Here is a 25,642-nt window from a genome sequence, read left to right on the forward strand (position 1 = left end):
ACAGCTTCACCTCACTGATGAGGCCCAACAAGGCTGAAACACGTGTATGGGGTTGCTAGTGGTACTCTTGTTCAGAGAGGAATTGCTATAGCATTTCGGTGCTAGACTGCCCATGTGGGTGTTACAAAGACTGAGGTGCAAATGGATATTTCCCATCTGTGAAAGGTACAGTGAGCAAAAAGCGTGTGCTGCAAACTCTCATCTCAGAACAGGTTATCATGCCATGTTCTTTCTGGAGAGGAGCGCCTGCTACCTTTTTTGAAATATTTGCAAGGAACTTGGGGTTGGTCACCCTGAGTTACCTGGGGGCAACCAGACGTGGACTCCCTGCTCACTGTGCTAACAGAGGTACAGATTCACCTCACTGATGAGGCCCAACAAGGCTGAAACACGTGTATGGGGTTGCTGGTGGTACTCTTGTTCAGAGAGGAATTGCCATAGCGTTTCGGTGCTGGACTGCCCATGTGGGCGGGACAAAGACTGATATGCAAATTAATATTTCCCATCTGTGAAAGGTACAGTGAGCAAAAAGCGTGTGCTGCAAACTCTCATCTCAGAACAGGTTATCATGCCATGTTCATTCTGGAGAGGAGCGCCTGCTACCTTTTTTTAACTATGTCTATTGGGGTGACAAAGAGAGTCGCAGCCCTTTAGTGGTAGAGGGAAGCAGTACGGAGTGGGTAAACTCCTTCTGCTGTGAGAATATATATCAAATGGGCTCAAGTGGAACGCACACATTAATAGTCAAGCTAATACATTTGCTGAGATAAGTAGTTCAATAATAAGATATGGATCTAAAATACCTGCCCTTCCGATGGACTACGCTTTTATAGATCAATGTCTGTACCAGTGGCAAAGTACAATCAATGTTCTGCTCTATTACAAAGGAAAGAGAACCAATTCCTTCGAGCCATAATGGGAGCACATCAGGGTTTTCCAGGTTACCTGTTACATGAAGAATGTAACATGACATACATCCAGGATATTATCCAGTTAGAGCCCATTGGTTGCAAATGTGGGGGAACCCAAGCCTGACTCTAACCAGGGTGTTAGTAGAGGCATTGTGGTCTCAGACTCCCATTACAGCTCTACATGGCTGAATTGTGTAAACACAACATTAACATCTCTCGGTCTGGTTGATTACTTTGATTTGAAAACGTCCGGGAATAAGGAAGACTGTATAATAGTGACAAAGAACTTCTTCACCATTAAACAAAGTCAGAGGGAAGATGTAGAGTGCAAAAGGAGGCGCTTGCAATGCAACTAAAAAAAAACGGTCACTCATGGGTGCTCCAAGTTACATTAATTGTTTTAATGATCCTTAGAAGAGGGTTATTCTGCTTTGTTTAAAGGATGAACCTGTTATTCGCGAAAGGCAGTGCTCTCACATTAGATAACGGAAGTAGCAGACAGAGCAGGTGCCTTTGTGAATGGTACAATATTGATGATTTACTGCATTTATTTGTTCTGATAATTCAGAATTAAAATGGAAATACCTTCTTCTCATTCAAAGACGTTGGAGGACGAGACATTTGTCTGGTGCTTTTAATAGGATTGTATTGCTCCATGATGTGAGATGTACATGCAATATTTATATTTTTATTGAATGTGCATTGGAATTAAGAAAATGTTTACTGCAGTATAAACAGTTTTAATTTGAGTATTTTCAGTATTTTGACTTGGTTTTATTTCAGTTCGGATTTGATTTAGTACTTACGACTGATATTGTGTTGCCTACATAATTCATTTCCAACGTATTAATATGGTCTTGTATTATCTTTTATGAGATTAGTGTTACCGAAATAAAGAATTTAAATCTAAGCATTCGCAAAGCCCACAGTTTTAACTTGTGCACAGTTATTACACAGTCACTGCTATCATATTTAATTCATTTATTTATATAATTGCTTTTTTATAATGCACCTAACACCAGGGCTGGACTGGGAACTAAAAGAGGCCCTGGAAATAAGTACTAGGGACCAAAAGAGGCCCTGGCAAGTAAGTTCAAAGTGGCCCCACATGACACATTTTCAGCAAGCCCAATGCTTTTCCTATGAGAAAATTTGGAAGTACCACACAAAAGAGGCCCAGGGTGCAGAGGCCCACCGGGAAATCTCCAGAGTTCCCTATAGGCCAGTCCAGCCCTGCCTAACACCATACCTGAGTTTGGTTTCAAAGTGCGGATCTGGGATTCGAACCTATGTTGCTCTGCGTGTTCTTGCTTCCAAGACCAGCATGTTTTCCCTGTGTTATCGTCCGTTCATGCCCAGGTATGCCCAGGTACTCACACCATTTTCCAGCTGCTGCTATTTTAGAGCTAAGTGCTACCATTATGGCACTGCATGGCAAATGCCCATCTCATGCCTACACAGAAGCCAAAATGGTGGAGTTTGCCAGTGCTTGTTAAAATGTGTCAAATGTGTACCCTCATGGTGCACTATTAGTGTTGCCCTTGAAATGCCACTTTTTTGTCATTCTGATTCTAGCAAATGTGAAGAGTCTAAGGTGACAGGAAGGAAGTAGCCAAACATATTTTCATTGCTGCTATGGGTTGTGGTCCCATTGGGTGGGTTGGAGGGTAACACAAGCATAGATTCTGGCTCTCTTCATTTTTTTGTTGATCCTGGGTTGGGGGTAGGCGAGTTGTGCAAAAGGTATTAGTGACCCGGGCCCAAAATTCCATAAGATGGGTCTGAGAGTAGTTACTTTCTGCTCGGAGGGTTTTGACTGAGCTGCTGGATGCCTTTGCAAAATGCTGGCTGCTGTTTCCAGTAACCAGGGAGTAGGAAGTGACATCATTTAGAGGTTGCCAGGTGTAGTAGCTGCTACCCTTGGCTGCCCCTCTGCTACCCCTAGACCTGTCCTTGCTACACCTGGGCCACTGGACAAAGAAGCAGTGCCAAGAGCAGATATCTGTGTTGCACCTCAAAAAGTTGCTAAAGGTGCCATATCTTTTTTCACCTGCAATTTAGATCTTGTTAGCTGGTGAAATAACAGGGACGCAGGAAAAACCATGAAGCCACCATCACTAACAGGTTTGCAGTCGATTAGTGAAGAATGTTTGAATGGTTGGGTGCTGAGGCGGGTTTGTCTGTGCAGCTCATACCCAGTACTGTGGCAAAAAAACAGGTATGGGGGCTAGGTCTAGCTAGCTGGGAATAGGTAAGAGCAGCCTGTAGTACTCGGTGACAGCAAAGCATGAACGCAAATCTCATCAGTGTTTCCCGTTGTCTGCTTTGCACATCCAGTGAGCCACTGCGCCCCTGTGATGAGAGGGGTATGCCGCAGTGGCTTCTGCCACCAATCCTGCCTGGGCACTGTGTGACCTGACACAGACCTGCCAGACCTGAATCACAGGCACACTGTACATACACGCTAGATGAGATAATTAATTTACATGAAGTTGCCCTCCGCCTTTGAAGTAAACCATGTGTTGCTGCCTCAAGCAAAAAATATATATATTGGATGGATTGCTCAGGGGCAACTCACTTACTTTGGGAACAAGAGGATGCAGTGCAACATGGGTTCAGTTGCTGTTCCAGTGCTTAGAAGCTGGAGGAGGCTGGCATTAAGCAGGATATAAAGGACCAAAGAAAATATTAAAATTGGCCTTTTCTAGGGGTGATGTCATGGAGCTGCATCTGCTGTTTACATTTTAAAATAAAAATAAAAACCTGCAATTACTGTGACCAGCAAGACATCCTTCCCCTCGATCTGCCATCTAACAAAAAACAAGCTGTGGGTTACTTACCAAATAAGCAAAACAGAAAGATGATGGATGGAAGGTTTCAAATCATTCATAACCACTGCCACAACTCTGGCAGCCCTCCAGACCATCGTTTTTCTGGTTGAACTGTTGGTTAGTTGCTGTTTCCAGTCTCTGGCCAGACACCTGGCTGGCACTGGATGTCTGTGCTTAGTGGTTTAGTCCTCTTCGAGATGCTCTGTCTGTTTACAGTTTAGCTCGAGGGATGTACACTAGTCTAGGTTGTTGTGTTGGACGTCTGCTTACATTCACAGTAATTTGGTAATATGGGTCTATACACACTGATATCAACGCTACATATGGTGATCCATTCTTGTATGAAATGTATATCATATTACAGTGATATCGTAACCATATTTTTCATAGTGTTCTGAGGAACACTACTATGTGATGCCACTTCCTCTTTTGTGAAGGGGTAAAAGGTTGTGTGCCAAATACATTTCTGTTATATCACTTGGGGCGCGTTCAAATGACATCACTTACTGTGATGTCATCAGAGGTCAAGAGTCGTGTGATGTCACCTCTGCTACCCCTGGCATTTTGGTGAAATTTCTTCCTTGGGGTCAGGCCTGTTTCTGGATCTTGATCACTGTTATCCACAGCAGTGGCGACATACTCTGAGGTCGCTGGGTCAGAGCAATTCGACCGAGATAAACCGAAGAAGTCTGCATTATTTATTTAACACATGCAAGTTGGATGGATAGATCCGTTGTTTGGCATTGTATTGTGAGATATGTTGACTACCAATTATTATGATGCTGTCTCCATTATCCAAACTAGGTTGACCCGACAATGGACCCTAAGTTGTATGGCAATGTTCATCTTTCTTGTCTCTATTGACTCTCGTGCAATCATGCCTAGACAAATGTAACGCCTACAGTTTTGACCTTGGGCGTGTGTAGCTGTACACACTAGCAGTGTTTGTACAATCAACCATTGTGGGTAGAGGGGGTGCAAGGAGGGAGTGAAAGAGAAAGAAAATGCATTTACCCGACCAACTTGCACTAGGCCTTGGCATCTCTATATAGCTGTGTTTTTCCAGTTAACGCCAGAGTAAAGTTAGTCATCCTGTTCCTGACCCTCTTGATTGCAAAACGCATACTCGCAGTTAGACAAGAGAGACGTTTCATAAATGTGCACAATGACTGAAAGAGTCTTTTTTAATAAGAACGTTTCTTGCAAAACATGAACCCATCTAAACATTTGAGGACAAATCTCTTGCTCTGCCATATGTGCGTGAGAGAGAGCCAAGGTTGAACAGAGCCTTCTGACTCGAATATCCACAATATCTGCTTCAGGAATTGAGAGCTGAGCCTTGCTGGGTGTTTTTGCTGTATGCATTGCTGATTGATAACCTGCTTTTCTTTAAAGCAGGGGTCTGCAACCTTTGGCTCTCCAGATGTTTTGGACTACAACTCCCATAAACCTTAGTCAGCATAGTCAATGGTGAGGAATCATGGGAATTGAAGAGATATACCGCCCGCTCGGGTGCATTTGATGCGTTTGCTGAGTAATAACTGCTGAGCCAAAGAATGCAAGTCACAGTGGTGCTTGTACCACTAAAGGTGGTCTTTAAGATAAGTGCTTCGCCATGAAAAGATTTGTGAGTGATGGTTAGAGTTTTGAAATTCATCCTCTGCATTAATGGCAGCCAATGGAATATTTTTAATACATGCAAGATGTAAGAACGTCTGTCAGCAGCAGCTACAATTCTGGCAGCTGCATTTTGCACCACTTGAATTCGAGCCAACCCGTAGGCAGGAGCCCCCGACAGCAGGGCATTTCCATAATCTGATTTACTTCCCATGGTTGCTCTAGCGATGATGGCAGCATTGGTGTCCGTGACGAAAGGCTTGATCTGTTGCAACAACCAGATGTAATAATTACAGGCAAAAACCGTGGCAGAGGTATGTCTAATTGAGGAAGACGCCCAAAGACTTGGCCTTTTTCATTATAGTACTAGAGTGGGAGCCCAAATGATAGGGAGTTATGGGCGTTTCCTAGTTTCTTTGACATAGCTGGAGTGGCCAACATCAGCAGCTCCATTTTCTGATCGTTCAGACAAAGCCGATTGTCCTCATCCAACCGCTGATCACGCCGCATGTATCATTAATCAGGCCGGTGTCATCAGCCTTGTTTCCAGATTACGTGAACAGCAGTTGCGTGTCGTCAGCTTAGTTTTGAAACATGATTTTCCTTTCCAGAAGCAAATCGTGGAGTCGCTTGACGTACATGTTGTAAATAACAAGGGGATAAGCCAGCGGCCTGAGGGACTCCTTGCAAGATGGGGTGAGCTTTAGAGGATGATTGGCGCAGCACTCCTGTGGCTGATCTGCCTCGCAAAAAGGAATTAATCTAGTAGAAGGACTGATGAGTCAGAGTGAGATCATTAGCAAGACACGCCATGAGGATATTAAGATCTGGAACGTCGAAGGCAGCTGAGAGATCTAAAAACATCCAAAGCCCTGCTTTGCCTTGATCGAGAATATCCAGTATATTTGATTGAATATCCAGCATGGATGTTTCAGTGCTATGCACAGGGCGAAAGTGCAATTGATACGGGATCAGTCTGTCCATTCTCTGTTTTCTCATCCCGCCACTTCTATGACAGGCTGTTGATCTTTGTATTTTGTATTGTTGAGTAGCCTTTATTTTATTTTTCGTCTTTTCCCTTGTACCATGATGTTCTACTAATTGGAGGGGTTCCATACAACCTATGATTTTTCTTTTAAAAAAACGCTTAAGACGGAGCTGCACTATATAAAATCTTCATTAGCATAAAAACCTCTAATAATCATAGCGAGAATAATATTATGACGTATTCAATGGCCTATAGGAAAGGAATGTTTGCTGGGAATGCAGGCCATGACTGACAGGAATTACCATGCTAGAAATAACAGTTACAGCTGGCATCAATTTAGAGAGGGGTGGTTCAAGAACTTGCGAATCCCTTTAAGTATAAAAACATGCATGGGCCCTTAATTTGCATATGTATCACTAACGCCAGTCGTGACATCGTAGAAAAGGACCTCGCAGAAAGCGACATTCGTTTTTGATACTCAAAGAGATCTTGCGAAGTGACATAACAAGAAATTGTTGTAAGCCAAGAGACAAACACACTTTGTAATGCACAATCTATGAATGGTCACTGTTATCATTCTATATGAATGGATACCATGCGGCAGGCTTTTTTTCAGTACCATACAGTGTGAAATGAATCACTTCTAGGGACTTCTATTTATTTATTTATTTGTTTATACCGCGCCATAGCTCGCAGGAATCAGGGCGCCAAAACATAAACATGGAGGACTCTAAACATACAGGCCACAGGACGACAAGTTTCATAGAGATAACAAATGGGGGGCAGGTACTAACTCCAGGGGAGAGGTTATCTGAACAAATGTTTCTTGAGTTTTTTTTCTGTAAATCCTGTAAGAAAACTCAAGTCTCATTTGTTGCGGGAGGTTGTGCCATACGATGGCCGCTTTAATGTGGAAGGCTTTGCCCAGTCCATTTGTTTTGCTAAACCTAGGGATTACTATTTGGCCTTGGGCTTCGGATCTGAGGGTACGACCCGACACATAAGCGATCAACTTTGTTTTCAGGTATGCAAGGGGTTTCCCATGTACATACCTGTGAGTCAAAGTAAAGGCTTTGAATTGAATTCTGTCCTCTACGGAAAGCCAGTGGAGGTGTCCCCTGTCTTGTGTTTTCCTTTTTTCTTTTATGATTCTTACAGCACTGTTTTTGATTTTTTGGCATTTTGCAATATGCCCTTTTGTTAGCCCCCAGCAGGAGTGCATTTCCATAGTCCAATCAGGACAGGATTGTTGCTCTTGCAACTGTGGCGCAGTTCTCCTTGCTCAAGTAGGGACATATTCTGTGTAAAAGTCTGAGGTAGTAGGAGCAGTTCTTATTAAGTTGCATAACCTGTACATCTGTGCTCAGTGAAGCTTCCATATAGATCCCCAGGGTCTTAACTTTGTTTACGACTGTGATTTGAGAGTCGTTAATGTGTAAGAACTCACATTGGTGGCTTAATTTGGCCCAATCTTGGTTTGTCCCGAAGATCATTAATTCTGTCTTCTTGGCATTTAGACATAACCAATTGTTGTTCATCCAGATTTTGATGAGTTTGTAAAGCTTCTCGACTTTAGCACTGTCCTGGGAGTAGCCACTGCTTAGTTCTATGACCATTGGCGCAGTTGGTAAAAAATACACCGATTTTCTCAAGGACTATGCAGAGGAACCTAATGCACAGATTGAAGAGGCGCGGCGATAGACTTGCCCCTTGCGGCATCCAAGAGCTGATGGTCTCTTCAAATGAGAAACTGTCCCCCCAGTGAACCTTTGAGAGGAATGATGTAAGCCAATCAATTACCTCTTCAGAGCAGTTTGCTCCCTTCTCAAGCGCCTTTTGAAGCTGGTTGCGATCCAGCAAATCGATTGCTGTGCTAAGATCAAGTAACATGAGTATCCTGGCTTTCTCATTCTCCACTATGGTCAGCATGTGCACCTTCTACGTTTTGAAGAGAAGAAATCATTTACCTAGGGTCATACAATTTCTTTAACAGGTGAGATGAATTTGAGACAGGTCTGATACTCATACACTTGACTACATTTCATTTAAAGGGCTAGTTGTGGGGTCTGCAACCTTTGGCTTGCCAGATGTTTTGGACTACAAATCCCGCCAACCCTACTAGCATAGCCAACAGTGAGGTAACATGGGAGTCATAGTTCAAAACATCTGGACAACACAGTTTGCAGAACCCTGGTCTAGTTGGTAGAATTATGTGTCAAGGTTTGGATTCAAGAGTACCCTCTTTTATAGAGATGATTTGAAAAATACACAAATCACATAATACATGAACATAACAAATATATAAATCCGTTTTTGAAGTAGGTTAAGCACAGCAGTTTCTTTATTTTCACCCACATTGAATGGTACCAGAAGACAAAGGAATGTGAATTTAAGAAATGCCTGATGGGTTTTGAAACATGGTGACACTGAGCATTCAGTGAATTGTGTCACTAGTGGGAGCTGCCAGCAGTGGTAGGGGCTCCACAAGTGAGCCAAATGTTTTTACCCGTGGCACTTATATTTTTATTAGTAATTAAGTACTGGCCATAGAGATACAGAGAACTGTACATGGACCAAAAAGATGGACCTAACATTTTGTATGGATATTTTGGGGTATTGCAAGCCCTTAGGCCAGCAGTGATCCCATGATGGACCCCGATTGTTAAACAGGAGGACTAATATAGCAAAGTATACCTACATTGTATTAATAATATTTCTACCTATATAAATATACGAAAAGATTCAATCTAACAAATACACACAACTCATATTACACAAAAGTATATCATTTATATACAATAAACACAAACACCAGCATACAAAACCACAATTGTTTTAATTATATGTACAGTGTTGCCATAATTACATAGCTAGTCTAGAGTTGTACATCATACAGAAAATAAATCCCTATGTACAATGTTTTTATATCAATACATGACTTTGTTTGATATTTGTTTTCTAATAGTGTCACTCTACTAACTCATTCATTCCTTTTTACACACTTTTCTCATACTCATATTTATCTCCCTGCATGTTTTTTTTTTAGTTCTTGGTGGGAAATACTGGACATTTTTCTGGGGAACTCTTCAACAAGGTCATTGATAAGTGAACCAGAATTATGTATAACTTCAATTATTTCTCCTTTTGTCTGTATAACACTATTTAAAAACATCTTGTGCTCAATATATCATTATTTCTTCATGGCACCTTAGAGCATAGGTAAAACTAAGGGCACTGGATTACGAAAACACCGTTGTGTCCTCCATCCTCGAATGTTTTTCATAGGAAGGTCTTGATGATTGAAGACATTTTCAAGATGGCAAGCTTCATAACTGGGAAGTTCTTAACACTTCTTCTTGCGCTATCCATTTAGTTGCTGCTCATATGGAGACACTAGGCTTTGAACGTGTGCCTTATTGCATCAATAGTTCTCTTATCAAACACCAGTCATTATCAAAAGTCAGACCAACACCTTTTAATGTGGAAACTGGACACATAATGCTTCACATTACCTTTGGTGACTTCCATGTAATGACAATGATGTGTTATTTATATAGCGCCTTACAATATCACCCAACCGAAATTGGTACTCAACGTGCTGAGCTATCTTACTGGCATATGTATATGTGCATGAGGCATTAACTAGCAATGGGTGGAATTACCAGGGTCTTTGGAACTGCTTGTTATTTAGTAGAAGCACTCACAATGATGCATGTTTAAAACTAAAAGAGGTACCTCTGTCCACAAAAAAGAATTTAATACAACAGCCTAAGGTAACAGTTTTGACAATGCTTGTTTTTGCAATGATTTTTCCTACTCTATCGTGCTCACTGTCATTTGTTGCTTCTACTTACTACCCCATGTCGGGCAGATCAAGCTATATATGTCTTGCCTTGATACTAATGCTAATGTTGATACGCAGGCATTACAATGAGTATCCCTGATCTATAGTCTAGACCAGAGTGTGTCCTTGATGGTTTGTTTCAAGGCCCACTAACAGCTCTGGGTAGAAAGGTCTCTTATTTCTCATCTGTGAAGGGTACAGAGACCTAAAACATTGTTTTAGACTCTTCTGAGTAGGATACAATGCACAGAACAGATTATGTGAAACATGTTTCTTTCTAATTAGAAGGACTCCCACACCTTTGTAAATCTCCTAAGAACTAAGTATGGGCAGAATAATCCTGAATCACCTGTTTTGCACTGTATTTGGGTGACTGGAGTTCAGACAAGCGTTTAGAAGATTCAGGTGACAAAATCCCATTCAGCTCACGACAATTTCAAGCTAATAAAACGTTCATGTAAAAATGGTATTGAAGAGTTTGGACTTTTTCCTGCCCGCACATGTTCAAAGCAAACAAAGTATGCAATTGATGAAATAGGTCAACCTTTCCTGCAAGGGATGCTCAAAGATAGCAAAGTTTCTAAATGGCTAATGGCTTGTACCTGGCTGTTTATTTAATGTAGAAACCAAATCAACTTTGTTTTAAGCCAACAAAAAATAACTTTATAAAAAAGCACTAAGTGCGACAAAATGTAATGCAAATTAAAACATGCGCTGATGGTGCATTTTCATTTCTATGGAGCATTTTTGGTACTAGCTTCAACTACATGATGCTGAGAGTGCATTTAATCATAATGGGACTATAAAAGGCTTGTAATTGTGAAATGTGCAAAACACAAAACATTGCTATCCCCGTTTGAGGGATAGTACTGTAAGTGGGATAAAAGTGGTTCATGCCTCTGCTGTTCCACACTTAAAAAAATGCATGAACAGGTCAGAAAGGACCCTGCTATGCTTTTCACGTCACCTGTGCCTGTTCCATAGAGACACTCAGGAATCTGTTTTCTGCACATTTTGATGGCATCCCATCACTGAATGCAGGCGGTGCATTAAAGTGTGCAGAAACTCTCTTATGTGTGCAAATGTGCAAAGGGGATATAAAATGGAATGTGAATGTGTTAATCTATGATGCCAAAGTTTAAAGGGGCTTTGTAAATACGGCATATCTTGGTTGGGGGAAATACTGAGATGCACTTGTACATCTCATCACTTGCGTTAAGAAACGTTTTGAGAACAGTACTCTTACTGTAGTTATATGTTATGTATTTTTTTCTGGTACAGAGCTCATAACCTTTGCAATCCTATCTGACTAAATGACATTCCTTTAAAAAATGCCAGAGTCTACATCATAAAGGCTTGGCGTGCCACTCACCCTGACTCAGTCCTAATGGCCACTATGTGATCATGGACCTGCAGAAATTGGCTTTTTCTATTATTAAATAACCTCAGTAGTCCTCATGGAAGCAATCTCAGCAGGATGAAATGTCATGCTCACCTAATGAATGACTCTTCCCCAGCTTCAAAGGCTTTTTCAGAGGTTCATGTCTGTTATGAATTCCCAATATTGCAATAGCATACACCTCAATAATACCCTATGCATCAAACTCTGACTAATGAAAAGTAGACAGAGGGCATGCCGGACATGTGACTGACTCTGCTGGTCTGACATGCAATCTTACAATTCCCGCCTTCAACTTTACCCATTTGATCAAGTTCAGAAGGAGAAAAGGCTGAGTTTTGTAGGAGATTTAGGTGGTGCAAATTTTCAGATGGTGCAAATTTCAACTGGGCCAGAGGTCAATTTAGGATCCTGCAGCAGTGAGGTGATAGTGTGTATATGAGGAGGCACTGATGTGATATAGCATTGATAATTCATACAAACCAGAGTGGATGGGTAGCTGGGATTCACCCTGCCAGGCCGGTGCAAACTTTTAGGAAATCTAGGGAGTAACACGTAACTTTAACAATTATTAATCTACTAACTACTAATTCTAACCCATAACAAACTAATACAATAAGTGTTTAGAACGGGACAGCTGAGTCCATTGCACTTTGTGTGAATCACCGGTGCAATCGTAGGGTGCACCAGTAGAGGGAACTACAAACAAAGGCTCTGAAGTGCTGCTCACAAAATAAATGCAAAATTAAAAGCTGCTTTTGCAATAGGGGACATGAACCGAGGAATGCAAGAAAAAAAAATGTTATTCAAAATTATAGATTGTGTTGAACAGTTAGCTCAGGAAGCCAGAATAGAAATTGTTACATGTTGTTTACTCACAAAATGCCCATTGAACCAAACTGTGCTCAAATGTGACAGAGTTGAAAGGTGCAGTAACATTCTGGAAGTTTCCAGGAGGTTTGGTTATCCAGAGGAGGTGGCTGATTGACATCTGATATCATAGTCAGGGGCAGGCAGGTCTTACACTTTGCGTAGGGGAATATACATGAAGTGGGCAGGTGGACAGGAGGCTTTAAAAGAAGACACAGAAAGCAAAGCAGGGCGTTTTGCTGGGGCTTTGGCTGACGAGAAAGAGCAAGAGGGAGAGATTGAAGCAAGGAGAACTCTGAGGCTAGGTCCCTGTGCGGAGAGCTGCAGAGACGATAGCTGCCAGACAGTAGAGTGGGAAATCAAAGCTGCGCTGAGACCGAAGGCACAGAGCCTGCCCTTCACTGGTTCTCCAAGCACAGATCCCTCAGGCAACTGGGTAAGCATATTAGTAAGCAAGTGAGGACATTATTTCATGTTTATGTGTGATAGAATAATATTGTGGCGTGCCATGGAAGCTTCTGAAGTGAGCACAGTGTTGTATCTTGCATGATGTACCCTGCCTCCTGCAGGATCTACCCTGGGCCAGTAACAACAAGGAGCAGGAACCAGGCTGACCCAGGTATGTATAAAGTAGAAACACGCTTTATTGTCTTGGTTACAGGTTAAGATAATATAGGAGAGAGAGATCATAAGTAGCTTCTACCCTGGTTCCCTGCCCAGCTCCAAGTCCCTAACCGTCTCCCTTGGAATCCCCAGGTGCCCCAACACTCCAGGCTCCCCTAGCATTCCAACACAGCTCTCACACTGACTCAGACCTCATTCATACTTATGCAAGATACAACACACCCCCCCCCTTTTCCAATCAAATGAAAACGCACAAACTCTCAACCATGCTAGGACTAGCAACCACAAAATTACTATTGCTCCTTCTACCCTGGCCTGCCACACCAGGGTCTCGGTGCCGCCACCACCAAGCACAAACCTTGCCACATGGACAAACAAAACAAAACTACAGACATCGACCCTCCTAAAGTAAACACCTTCCGCCAGGACTGCCACTCCTGGCCTCAGGTCTGCCACACCTGAGCACAATCCAAAAAATGAAATAATCAGTAACCCATGTCAGTGTTAGGTTTGTATTTGAAGTTGTGGAATATACACTGGCATGGGTTACTGATTATTTCAGTTTGAATTACATTGTTCAAATATTTTTCAGAGTTTTCTTCTCACACCATTGAGTTTACATCCTTGTGGTGTGCCTGAGATTTTGGGTTTTGCAAAATTATTAATTTGCAAATGCACTACTGTTTTCCTTTCTTTGGTAGTGTTTATTTTTACATCTGCATTTTTGGGTTTTTGCAAATGTGAATGTTGCAACGCACTACTATTTTTGTTATCTGGTAGTAATTGCAGGTTAACATTTTTTCATAGCTTCTGCTATGCAATTTTTAAGCCACAAAATGTCTTCCTTTTGTGGTTGTGTTTTCTGTGATCTTTGTATCGTGTGTCAATTTCCTAGATTTTTCATTCCTTTTTTTCATGTTCTTTGTAGGGGAGAGGGGTTGAAGCAATGTTAAATTTGTTTGGCATGTTTAGGACTTTTGTGATGGCCTTGTGTAAATTTGCTAGATTCGTGGCTACACTATTTTTGGCAGGTTAGTTAGCCTCTTTGATGGCGTTTTTTGGATTGTGCTCAGGTGTGGCAGACCTGAGGCCAGGAGTGGCAGTCCTGGCGGAAGGTGTTTAGTTTAGGAGAGTCGATGTCTGTAGTTTTGTTTTGTTTGTCCATGTGGCAAGGTTTGTGCTTGGTGGTGGCGGCACCAAGACCCTGGTGTGGCAGGCCAGGGTAGAAGGAGCAATAGTAATTTTGTGGTTGCTAGTCCTAGCATGGTTGAGAGTTTGTGCGTTTTCTTTTGATTGGAAAAGGGGGGGGGGATGTGTTGTATCTTGCATAAGTATGAATGAGGTCTGAGTCAGTGTGAGAGCTGTGTTGGAATGCTAGGGGAGCCTGGAGTGTTGGGGCACCTGGGGATTCCAAGGGAGACGGTTAGGGACTTGGAGCTGGGCAGGGAACCAGGGTAGAAGCTACTTATGATCTCTCTCTCCTATATTCTTATCTTAACCTGTAACCAAGACAATAAAGCATGTTTCTACTTTATATACCTAGGTCAGCCTGGTTCCTGCTCCTTGTTGTTACTGGCCCAGGGTAGATCCTGCAGGAGGCAGGGTACATCACACAGCAATTTCACATGCAAACTGAAAGCTTGCAATCCTGCCAAAGTAGCTAACAATGTTCAAGGTTACAGATAACAGTGCATTGCCAGCCAGACGGTAAAGTATAAGTGAAGTTTGTTACAGGGGAAAGGACGTTATCGTGGCAGGGCAGTAGCTGTGAAGTATATTTGCATCACTGCAGTGAAAAATGAGAGGCTGTGACTTGCACTTTCATGCTTGTATCATTGAAAATGTTATGCTGAGTTTATTACATTACACATTTTGTTTTGTTTTGTACGAACACTCTTTGTTCAGCTGGATTGGATAAGTGCTGGTCTGTTTCTTGTGGGCTCTATTTATTTGTAGTAATTCATAGACCGATTCAAAGGCAAAAAGTAAAGTGCACCAAAACACTGTGATCGAGTCAAATTATTGCAAGCTGATTCCCTGTGTTATGAACACTCCTATTCTGTGTAATTACATAGCAATCCAATGTTAATAAGGTAGAGTAATAGTGCCCATAGTACAGCACTAAGCCCTGCTTTGGCTTTCAGCAAATGATCCCAATGTGAGTCTAACCCATGTTTTCTGGCAAGCTATGAAACCGCATAAAATAACCTACTGTTTGTCTTACCCATATTCAAATTTGGAACCCAGAGGCAACAATAGATCTATACAGTAGGTGCATTCATCTTTTGAGATATCTTACTGCAGAGTTTAATGTCCTGTCCTTCTTGGATAAGATTCACAAATGCACAGGACGCCATTTTATCTTGCTTAGCGTCTCACCCATCCTCACTGGCACCTTTCTTCCCCTAACCTTTCTCTTGCTTCCTGAAGCCTTTTAAGTGATTATGGAATGTTTTTCCACACAAATAATCTCAAACCTGCCCGTACTTCTCCTGAACTTTCCTGAAGATGTATGAATCTCAAAGAAGATACTGGCAGATTTGGGCTGGAAGAAAAATCTACGGAAAACCACAAACCTAAACCAATCTCTGAGGAGCCTGCGAGTCACTTTTGAGGTAGTTCCTCATTAGGACCCTGATTTATTGTAGACTGTGCATTAGACAGACTACCATTGATTAGATACAGGGATCAGATGTTGTTCTGTTCACCAGTGCTAGAAGCTGTCTTTGCCAGTTGTGATGTAAACCTATCGCAGATGGTGGCACACCCATCCCACAGTTGAACAGGATCACAGGGGCTTGCAAGAAGAGCCTGTACGTAAGTACATAATAGCATGAGTCTATTCCTATGGATTAGTCAAAGAATCACTTTTTTAATTGGAGTGCATGGCATATCCTATTAATTCCACTTATAAGTAAATTAGGAAGGCACACATCTAGGTTAAGGATGACACAAAGAGGTCAACAGAAAGGGCTCTGCATAGTGACAAAGCAGCATGTATGCCTGCTGTGCCATCATCACATATGAGCTGCACAAACAGCTATTTATGTCAAGACCAGCCAGAGGAAATCCCTCTTTACTTCAAGAAGCAGAAAAGAATACAATGTTGTAAAGTCTGTGAACAAGAAAACTATTTACATGAAACACAGAACGATATTTCCAGTAAGCCGACCTAATGTGGAGGTTCAGGTCAGGGCCCCCAACAGCCAATAAGCCAAAGTACTGGAGCATAAACCGCCCTAGATGTAGTCCCTTATCCTCTTCTTTGCTACTTGATCAGACATGCTAAGTATGTTTGGAGCCTGTTGCATGTTCACGTGTATTCTAGTTTAATAATTGAATATTTCAGTGTTACTTTGCATTTGTATGGACTGCCGATAGTGTGCAAGCTTGCATCTCTTGCAGGAGGAGAGTGAGTGGTAGGCAGCACATTGGGCCTCTGGGTGATCTTGGTGTGAGCTCCTTCCTCATGGGTCGTGCTTTTACTTTTGTTACGTGAGGGGGGTTGTGCTTCTGTCTGTGTGGTACCATTCACAATTAGGTGTAAATGGCACTTGATTGATGACGTGGAGGCTTGGCATCCTCCCCCAGGTCCATGAATGCGAGGCTGCACAATTGGCTTGGTGCCTGGTCAGATTTGGTACTTTCTAAGTTACCCTCTAGCCCATGCCGGTTGTCTCTCTCACACTCTGAGCTCCAGCAGGTAATCCATGTGGCAGCTCCAACTTTCTCAGCTGGAGAAGGTCTCTTCTCTGGACTTGTTTCGTCCTATCTGTAGAATTTAAAGGGTTAGTAGCTTTGAAATAAAGTAAGGTGTGGAGAGTCTGGCAACTGACAGCGGCAGCCTTTATGAGCAGAGATGGCGCTCTGCTGGATGCAGAGTCTCCTTTGAATAAATATGTTCCACCAGTAAAGTGGTGTTGATGCCTGCCTCAATAAATAGGATGATTAGTAGTTCATGGATAATGTCCTCAGGAGTTTAAATAATACACTTGCTTTGGTCTTTGACTACCTTATTGACAATATTGCAGATTTTCAGCCAAGAAACATTCTGCCCCTTTAGACGAAAATATGGCACGTGCGGCCCAAGCCTCATAAGCACTTTACCAACCAAGTATTTAGAAAGCGGCAGCTGGCGTGAGGGTTCCTTCTCCCAGGGATCCTGCTTCAGTGGCTCAGCCCATTAAAAGGAACAGACAGAATCTTGAGCTGCTCACTCTGGTTGTGGACAGGCCCTCTCTGGCTTTACAGCTGTTATAGATCTTCTCGATATCAGACCATCCAATTACACCACTCAAAGGGCATGGTATGGGTCTGTAACTCCTGACTTATATGAAGCCTTTTTCAACACAGCAAATATTCAGCATCCCCATTGTGTGGAGTGTTGTCCATCAGAGGCAATGGTGTCTTTCATGAGGCATTGGGTTAGGAGGCCCATGGGGAAAAAGGAACAAAAATAGCTGTTCCCAAAGTGCCCTAGGCTGATTTTCGTAGACAAGGTGGGTCGGAAACCCAAAACAGCTCAGTCCATGGTGGCTTTCATACACAAAAAAGAAAGCAACCTGGGGAAGGGTACAGAGAAGTCACTGAGGCTGTGCCAAGATAAGCTTTTAGATGTTCTGGTTCTCCCCACTCTAGCTTTTAATTTGTCGGAAGGTGCAGTGAATGGGACTGTGCTAGTTGTTGAAGACCGCAGGGGATGGGCTCAGTGGTAAGATTGCCTGCTCAACAATGCAAATACAGTCTTATCTTCAGAAAGGAGGATGGTAGGTCACATCCACGTGAACCCCAAGTTATTAGAGATGGCCTCTGGGGGGAATATTCGTGAAAGATGTGTCATCCTATATTCATATATTCATGGCTTTGGATAAAGCCAAACAAATTACAGGAAAAGGTTTGCTCCTACAGTTTTTTCCAGTGTTGGAAGAGGCAGGACATGCTCTTCTGGCTCCTTGTACCATGGTTCATCCCACCCCTTCCAGTTTGCCACAAGAGGTGCTCATCTGGGGTCTTTATCCTCAAGGGCAGGACGTTCTTCCCCAAAGGGGAAGCCAGTAGAGAGGAAGGTGCAGCAGAGGATGTCATCCCTCTAAAGGTAAGGGTTTTACATTTAAGTTTTTCTACCCAGGAAGCTTTGGGGGAAAGACTTGCCCTTTTCTTCCAGAATTGGTCCACTCTCACTTCAGACCCATGAATTCCCCAAACATTATGAGTGTACCACACAGGGTATTACCAAACCCTCTTGTCAGCTGGTTGACCATGTTCACTTGGTGTCCAACACAGTGTAACAGTGGTTGGAAGATCAGGAGGTTCAGGACTGTATGGAAACAGGTGCAGCTTCCAGGAACACATTGTGCATTCCCCTTTCTCAGTATAATATTTCTAGTTCCATAAAAGGATGAAAGTTACTGGCCTGTAATCAATCTGAAGGCCTTGAGCACCTTTGTGGTTCACAGCTACTTCAAAATGGAAGCTATGCAATTATTAAGGGACTCTCCTTCGTGGAGCCTGCATGGTGAAAATGGATTTGAAGGATGCTTACCTGGTGGTTTTCTATAATCTCAGAAGTGTCTTCTTATATTTTCAGAAAGCAGAAAGGAGAAAATGTGTTAGGAGAGGATCCCCACACTAAGAAATAATATTTTCTCTCTCTATGGCTCCTGGCTCAAGTTGAGTGGCAGATTTGCTTTTTGCCTCCATTCAGGTAATTTTCTTGGCCCCTTTTCAATACATTGCTCTTCAGAGACGCAAGGCCATGCACCCCCACAAGGGTGTGACCTACACCACGTTAATACAATTGTTGCCAGATGCCAGAGAAGAATTATTGTGGTGGCTCAAGAATATGGAGCCCTGAAACAGGAGGACAATCTGTGGCCCCTCTCCCATCATAATGCTAGAATCAGATGCAAGTATGATATAATGGGTGGTGAGAAGAGGGGAAGCATCCACAGGAGGACATTGGCGTTCAGAGGAGAGATCAATGCATGTTAATAGCCTAGATCAGCTATACAGAGCTGTATCTGTCCTCTTTTTAGGGGCCGTGTGGGTGAGGACTCCAAAGTTAAGTGTGCAAAGAGAAAATCCCACAAAGACGGCTCCCTCCCTTTAAGCTAGAAGGTTGTTCCTAAGGTCCACCTGGCACATACACACATATTCTATTTAACATAATTCAAGTGGAAACACATGATTATCAAAAATAACATACATATTTTAATGTTTATACATTTATAAAACATACTTGTAGTAAAACCAATGTTTGTTAAAACAATTGACCATAATGGTTCACACAGCCAAATCATTTTTCTCAAAACACCATTTTATTATTGGTGTATATGCATCAAGACACAAATTGCAGATTTTCTTTTTTTTAAACAAATATGCCAAAATATAATTCTTGTGTCTATCAAACAACACCTTTTCAGGTGAGGATAGATGTGTCAACACTTAGCATGTGTTTGTAGAACCCATATTTGTTTAAGAAATACATACAAACAAATATTCTTTTGCATTTCTCATTGGTTCTGTCTTCAGGACCTTTGTTATTCTCTTCACGTGGTATCATTCAACGTGTTGCATACTAGGACCATGCTGTGTACCATACAATCTATAGATTAAAAACAGACATAAAACTTAATTAGTGCCATGTGTAATTCTGTGTGTTTTGTGAGAAACTATGGATATACCAGGAACCATGTCCTGACATTTCTTTAAAGCTTAAGGGCTATCTTTAATATAATTTGGCTGACTCAGGGCAATAAGTCCACCAAAACAAACACCAATACCTACTTTGGGCACTTCTCTGCAATTCTAGAAAGAAAACCTTTCTTTCATTGTTCTATTGTTGTGGTAAAAATACCATTGTTTACAACTCCCACATTGTTTATTGCAAGATATTTTACTGCATCTGCTAACTTTACATTTGATGCAACTCGTGAATATAATTATTTTACCTGTTATTTCCTCAGTGTCGTATGGGGAAATCTAACTGCCCAATTTCATTTCCTGCCGATGTCCATTGGACCTATTTTGGACAATGACATTCCCGGTATTAGCCCAGAATGACTAAATTTGATTCCATAACATTCGTTGTTACAATATCAACCCACCCATTTTCATGGTGATTGAAAAGTGCTTCCAAAAAAACTTGTCTACTTCTTACAGACAACAAAGCCGCGTGTGTCAGTTTTCTGTCAATGCGACCTCTAAGGACAAATAGACGTGCTTACGGACCTGCAAAGACAGGATATCGGGAATAAGTCCACGTTCCAACTTTTCACAATCATCAAGTCCCTTATTCTCTCGGAAATTACCTGGGTTCATCCAGGATGTCGCCCCTATTTTTCGGCTCGCGTTGGACCTTCAAACGCCTGATCCTAGAACGCTGTGATGAATGCCGGTCATGTGATCGCTGCACATCGCGTGTGCGCGATGATGTCGTTTTTATATCGTCGTCTTTTCGCTGATTGGCCGCAACTAGGTCTTTTAGCTACCGCATACTCGCCAATATGATATTACTAACTTGTATAAGGCAAGTAACAGCGAGACACCATCTTGGAACATGCAACCAATGCTCGAAACATTGTCAGTTTCTGCATAAATATGGCAGTGATCCAGACCAAACTGAATAGGTGAAATGAAACCGTTTCAGTTATATTACACGTGAATTGTACCTCCACAATACATCAGTAGCTAGCGCCCTTCAAAAAAAATAAAATCGGACGCTATTCCTGTACCAAAGGAGTGTTCAAACACTGATATATCTTATCAGGAACATCATATTTCTCCACCATCGAAATCTGGGTGGATATTTTCTATTAATGTTTGTTTCAAGGAGGCTTTTATTTAGTGAATAAAAAGGGCCCACTCTTTGGCAATGTTAAGGCCATCTCTCACTGTGTTAAGGTCAAAAATCAATTTTTGTTCCAATCTCCTCAATTTTAAATCCCTGTCTCCTCCTCTCAGATGGGGCCCAAGTGTTTGGATAATACACCAACGGATATCCTCATGGGTGTGTTTTGCTAGTGTGTAATGAGCCACTAATGGTTTGTCCGGCACACTGTTTATGACACAGTATCTGTGTTCACAGATCATTTGTTTTACGGGTCTCTTTGTCTTGCCAACATACAGTAGCCCACATTTGCAACTAATCACATATATTGCCCATTTTGTGTTACAATTAGAGAATATTTCTCAATGTCCATTTTCGGCCTTTCTGATCTATTTCTTTCTTGTTTGATGTCAAATTACATACTGAACATTTGCCACATTTAAAGTGGCCCACAACCGGTTGCATATTCCACAAAGTGGTCTGGTCATTCACAGAGTTCACTTCTTTATATGTGTGAACCAGTTTATCGCGTAAATTCGACATGCGTTTAAACGCAAAACGTGTTTTTTTGATCGAAAAATCTTCTGTATTGACCATATTCTAGTTCTTCAGTATACTTCGCCGTAGGGCATTGCTAATGGGCGAGAATGTAGATACACATGTGATTTTATCTTCTTTGGCCCTATGTTGTTTCTGAAGGCAATCTTGTCTATTGGTATTCCTGGTTCTATTAAAGGATATACATATCACATGAGGCAGATAGCCCAGTTGTTTGAGTTTTACAGATAGGTCTTTGCTATTAGTATCAAAATCCTCTTTCAGGCTGCAATTCCTTCTTATACGCAAGAATTGGCCAAAAGGTAAATTCACGCGTAAACTTGCCGGATGGTAACTGTTAAACAGTAACTGTGAGTTCTTGTCAGTTGGTTTCCTAAAAAGCATCATACCTATAGTATTATTAACGCGTTTATAGATCTCTAGATCTAAAAAAGAGATCTTGGTGACACTAGAAGTCAGTGTAAAGTTAATGCAAGATTCTTGGTGGTTCAGCCATATTAGGAACAAATCCAGATCTTGTGTGTTCCCAGTCCATAGCATGAAGACATTGTCAATATACCTATGCCAAGTCTAAATCAGATGTTTGAATGGGTATCATCTGCATATACTGAACGACCTTCCAAGTCGTCCATAAAAAGATTTGCCAGGTCTGGGGCAAACGTCAAGCCCATACTTGTGCTGTGTTTTTTGTAGATAATACTTGCCATCGACAATGAAAAAATTATTAGTCAATGCAAGTTTAATACACTCCGTAATGAAATTGGAGGGGGCAGTTTTGTCTTCTCTCCTTTCCAAAAAACCTTGCATGATGTTAATGCATTTCATTTGAGGGATGCTAGTGTAGAGGGCCTCCACGTCAAGTGTAACTAAGAGATCCTCTGATGTTATAGTTACATTTTCCAAAATGTGGATCATATGTCTGGTGTCCTGGATAAAAGAGCGCATTTTCACAATGAAAGGTCTCAAGAAAAAGTCAGTATAAATTAACAGTGGCTCCAAAATGGACCCAATAGCTGCAACAATTGGTCGTCCAGGCACACAGTTTGCATCTTTGTGCATTTTTGGCAGACAATACAACGCCAGGGTAATAGGGTTATGTTGGATAAGGAAAGATTTTTCATCACTATCTATCCACCCTTCCTGTTCGGCGAAAGTCATAAGGCTGGTGATCTCATCAATGATCCTTGTAGTTGGATCACAGGGTAATGTTTTGTAGAAGACCAGATTGCTAAATTGTTTTTTCATTTCTGCATTGTAGCCTTCAATACCCATATTACCACCCCTCCCCCCTTATCTGCCGGTTTAATGACAAACGAATTGTTGTCTGCCAATGTTTTCAACGCCTTTCTTTCCTCTCTTGATAAATTGTCCTTGTAGATGTTCTTCGTTTTCACGATCCTACAATGGCCTTAACATTGCCATGGAGTGGGGCCTTTTTATCCACTAAATAAAAGCCTCCTTGAAATAAACATTAATAGGAAATATACACCTAGATTTTGATGGTGGAGATACGATGTTCCTGATAAGATATATCAGTGTTTGAATACTCCTTTGGTACAGGAATAGCATCAAAAACACATTTTTTGAAGGGCGCTAGCTAGTGATGAATTGTGGAAGTACAATTCACCTGTAATATAACTGAAACGGTTTCATTTCACCTATTCAGTTTGGTCTGGATCACTGCCATATGTATGCAGAAACTGACAATGTTTCGAGCATTGGTTGCATGTTCCAAGATGGCATCTCGCTGTTACTTGCCTTATACAAGTTAGTAATATCATATTGGCGAGTATGAGTTAGCTAAAAGACCTAGTTGTGGCCAACCAGAAAAAAGACGACAATATAAAAATGACATCATTGCACACACGCGATGAACAGCGATCACATAACCTGCATTCATCACAGCGGTCTAGGATAATGCGTTTGAAGGTCCAACGCGAGCCGAAGAATACGGGCGACATCCTGGATGAACCCAGGTCATTTCCGAGAGAATAAGGGACTCGATGATTGTTGAAAAGTTGGAACGTGGACTTATTCCCGATATCCTGTCTTTGCAGTTCCGTAAGCACGTCTATTTGTCCTTATGCGGTCGCATTAACATAAAACTGACACACGCGGCTTTGTTGTCCGTAAGAAGTAGAGGCGGTTTTTTTGCTAAGCACTTTTCAATCACCATGAAAATGGGTGGGTTGATATTGTAACAACGAATGCTATGGAATCAAATTGAGTCATTCTGGGCTAATGCCGGGAATGTATTAAGCCATCTCCTGGATTCAGCAGGTAACCCCCAGTCATATAATACCCCAGCCCCTAAACACGCCTTCAAACCCTTCAGCTCATCACCACTCTCCATTAAGGAAGTGGAAAACATCATCTTGAAGTTAAAACCATCCAACTGCCAAGGTGACGCATGCCCTGCGCCGATTGTAAAGGAAGCAGCGCATGACCTGGCCCCATTCATCACCACCTTCATCAACTCCTCCTTTAAATCTGGCACAGTACCTGACAACCTCAAGGATGTGTGGGTCATCCCTCTAATTAAAAAAACGAATCTTGACCCTAGCATTCCTACCAACTACAGACCCATCACTACGGTACCCTACCTTCTCAAAATCCTGGACCGTCCAGCATACCTCCAGATCCAAGATTACTTGGATTCTAATAACTTACTAGGACTTATGCAATCAGGCTTCCATCTGAGGCATGGCACGGAGACAGCCTTGATTGATTTAAAAACACAAATGGAGGACTTGAAAGACAAGGGCAAACAAACGCTCTTACTCCTACTCGACCTCTCTGCGGCCTTCGATCTGGTCGATCAGCAAATCCTCTGCCAGCACCTTAAGATTGTCACCCACTTCTCGGATGCAGGTACCACATGGATCAGCTCCTTCCTGGCAAACAGATCCATGAGGGTCTTCTCCCCCTTAGCTGCAGCCGACCCAGCTCATGTGCCCTGCAGAGTCCCACAAGGCTCTTGTGTATCACCTACGCTTTATAACGTATTTACGAAACCGCTCTTTGATATTCTTGACAATCTGGGTGTCACCTACATGAATTATGCGGACGACACCCAGATACTCATCCCTATCACTGGTGATTATGTAACTGATGTTAAAGCACTCAATTCAGTTTACACTGTCATCCAGGCTTGGATGGCTCACCATGGGCTATGCCTCAACGACGAGAAAACTGTGTTACTCATCTTAGGTTCTCAGTCCAAACTCACCAAACTTGACCCCAAATACGTCTCCTTCAACATTGATGGCAATGTTATCAAGGTCAATAACGTCACAAAAACGCTTGGAATTTACCTAGACTCAACCCTCTCTCTCAACCGACAAACTAACTCAGTTGTCTCAGCGTCCTTGTAAACATGTAAACTCATCACTGCCTGACATCGGACAACTGCCTGATCCTTGCCAGAACCCTTATCTTGTCGAAAATCGACTTTTGCAATGCCCTTTACCTTGGGACGAGTCAAAAAAAACTTGATAAACTCCAGGTCACCCAGAATAACGCCATCAGAGTGGCGCTCAGCATACCCAGACGCGCCCACATTTCAGCTATCAGGCGCAACCTAAACTGGCTCCCCATTACACTGCGCATCGCCCTCAAAGCACTTGTCTTAACCTACAAAGCACAGAACAATGCTGCACCTGCCTACTTGTCTGCGCGCTTCACTCAACACACAGCATCCAGACCCTTGAGATCACACAAGCGCACACACTAACCATTCCCAGCTTCAAACTTCAGACAGCTAAAGGTACAAGCTTCCCAGTTCTTGCAGCGAAGGTCTGGAACTCCTTACCCAATGATCTCAGGAATACTCCATCCCTCCACTCCTTCAAAGACAGTACCGAACGGTGGCTTTACAAAAAGGATGTTGCATCGGCCTCCTCACTGTAATTCTTGCTGTTCTTATGCTGCTAACTGGCCACTGAAATGTATATATTGTAGCTGCCTGCTGCTCGGACACCTCGTGGAGGGTCCCACCTCGTGTTCCACATTCATTGTAAATTGTATGTATATATTTAAATAACTGTATCTTGTATTCTCTTATGTAACACTGTTTTTGTAACTACCTTTCCAAACATGCGCCCTGATGCCCCTGGGCAGGTTGTCCAATATAAATAAACAAATACAAATACAAATGTCATTGTCCAAAATAG

The sequence above is a fragment of the Ambystoma mexicanum genome, chromosome 8 (genome assembly GCF_040938575.1).
Source record: "Ambystoma mexicanum isolate Mex_15411 chromosome 8, UKY_AmexF1_1, whole genome shotgun sequence".
In the NCBI taxonomy this organism is placed as follows: Eukaryota; Metazoa; Chordata; class Amphibia; order Caudata; family Ambystomatidae; genus Ambystoma; species Ambystoma mexicanum.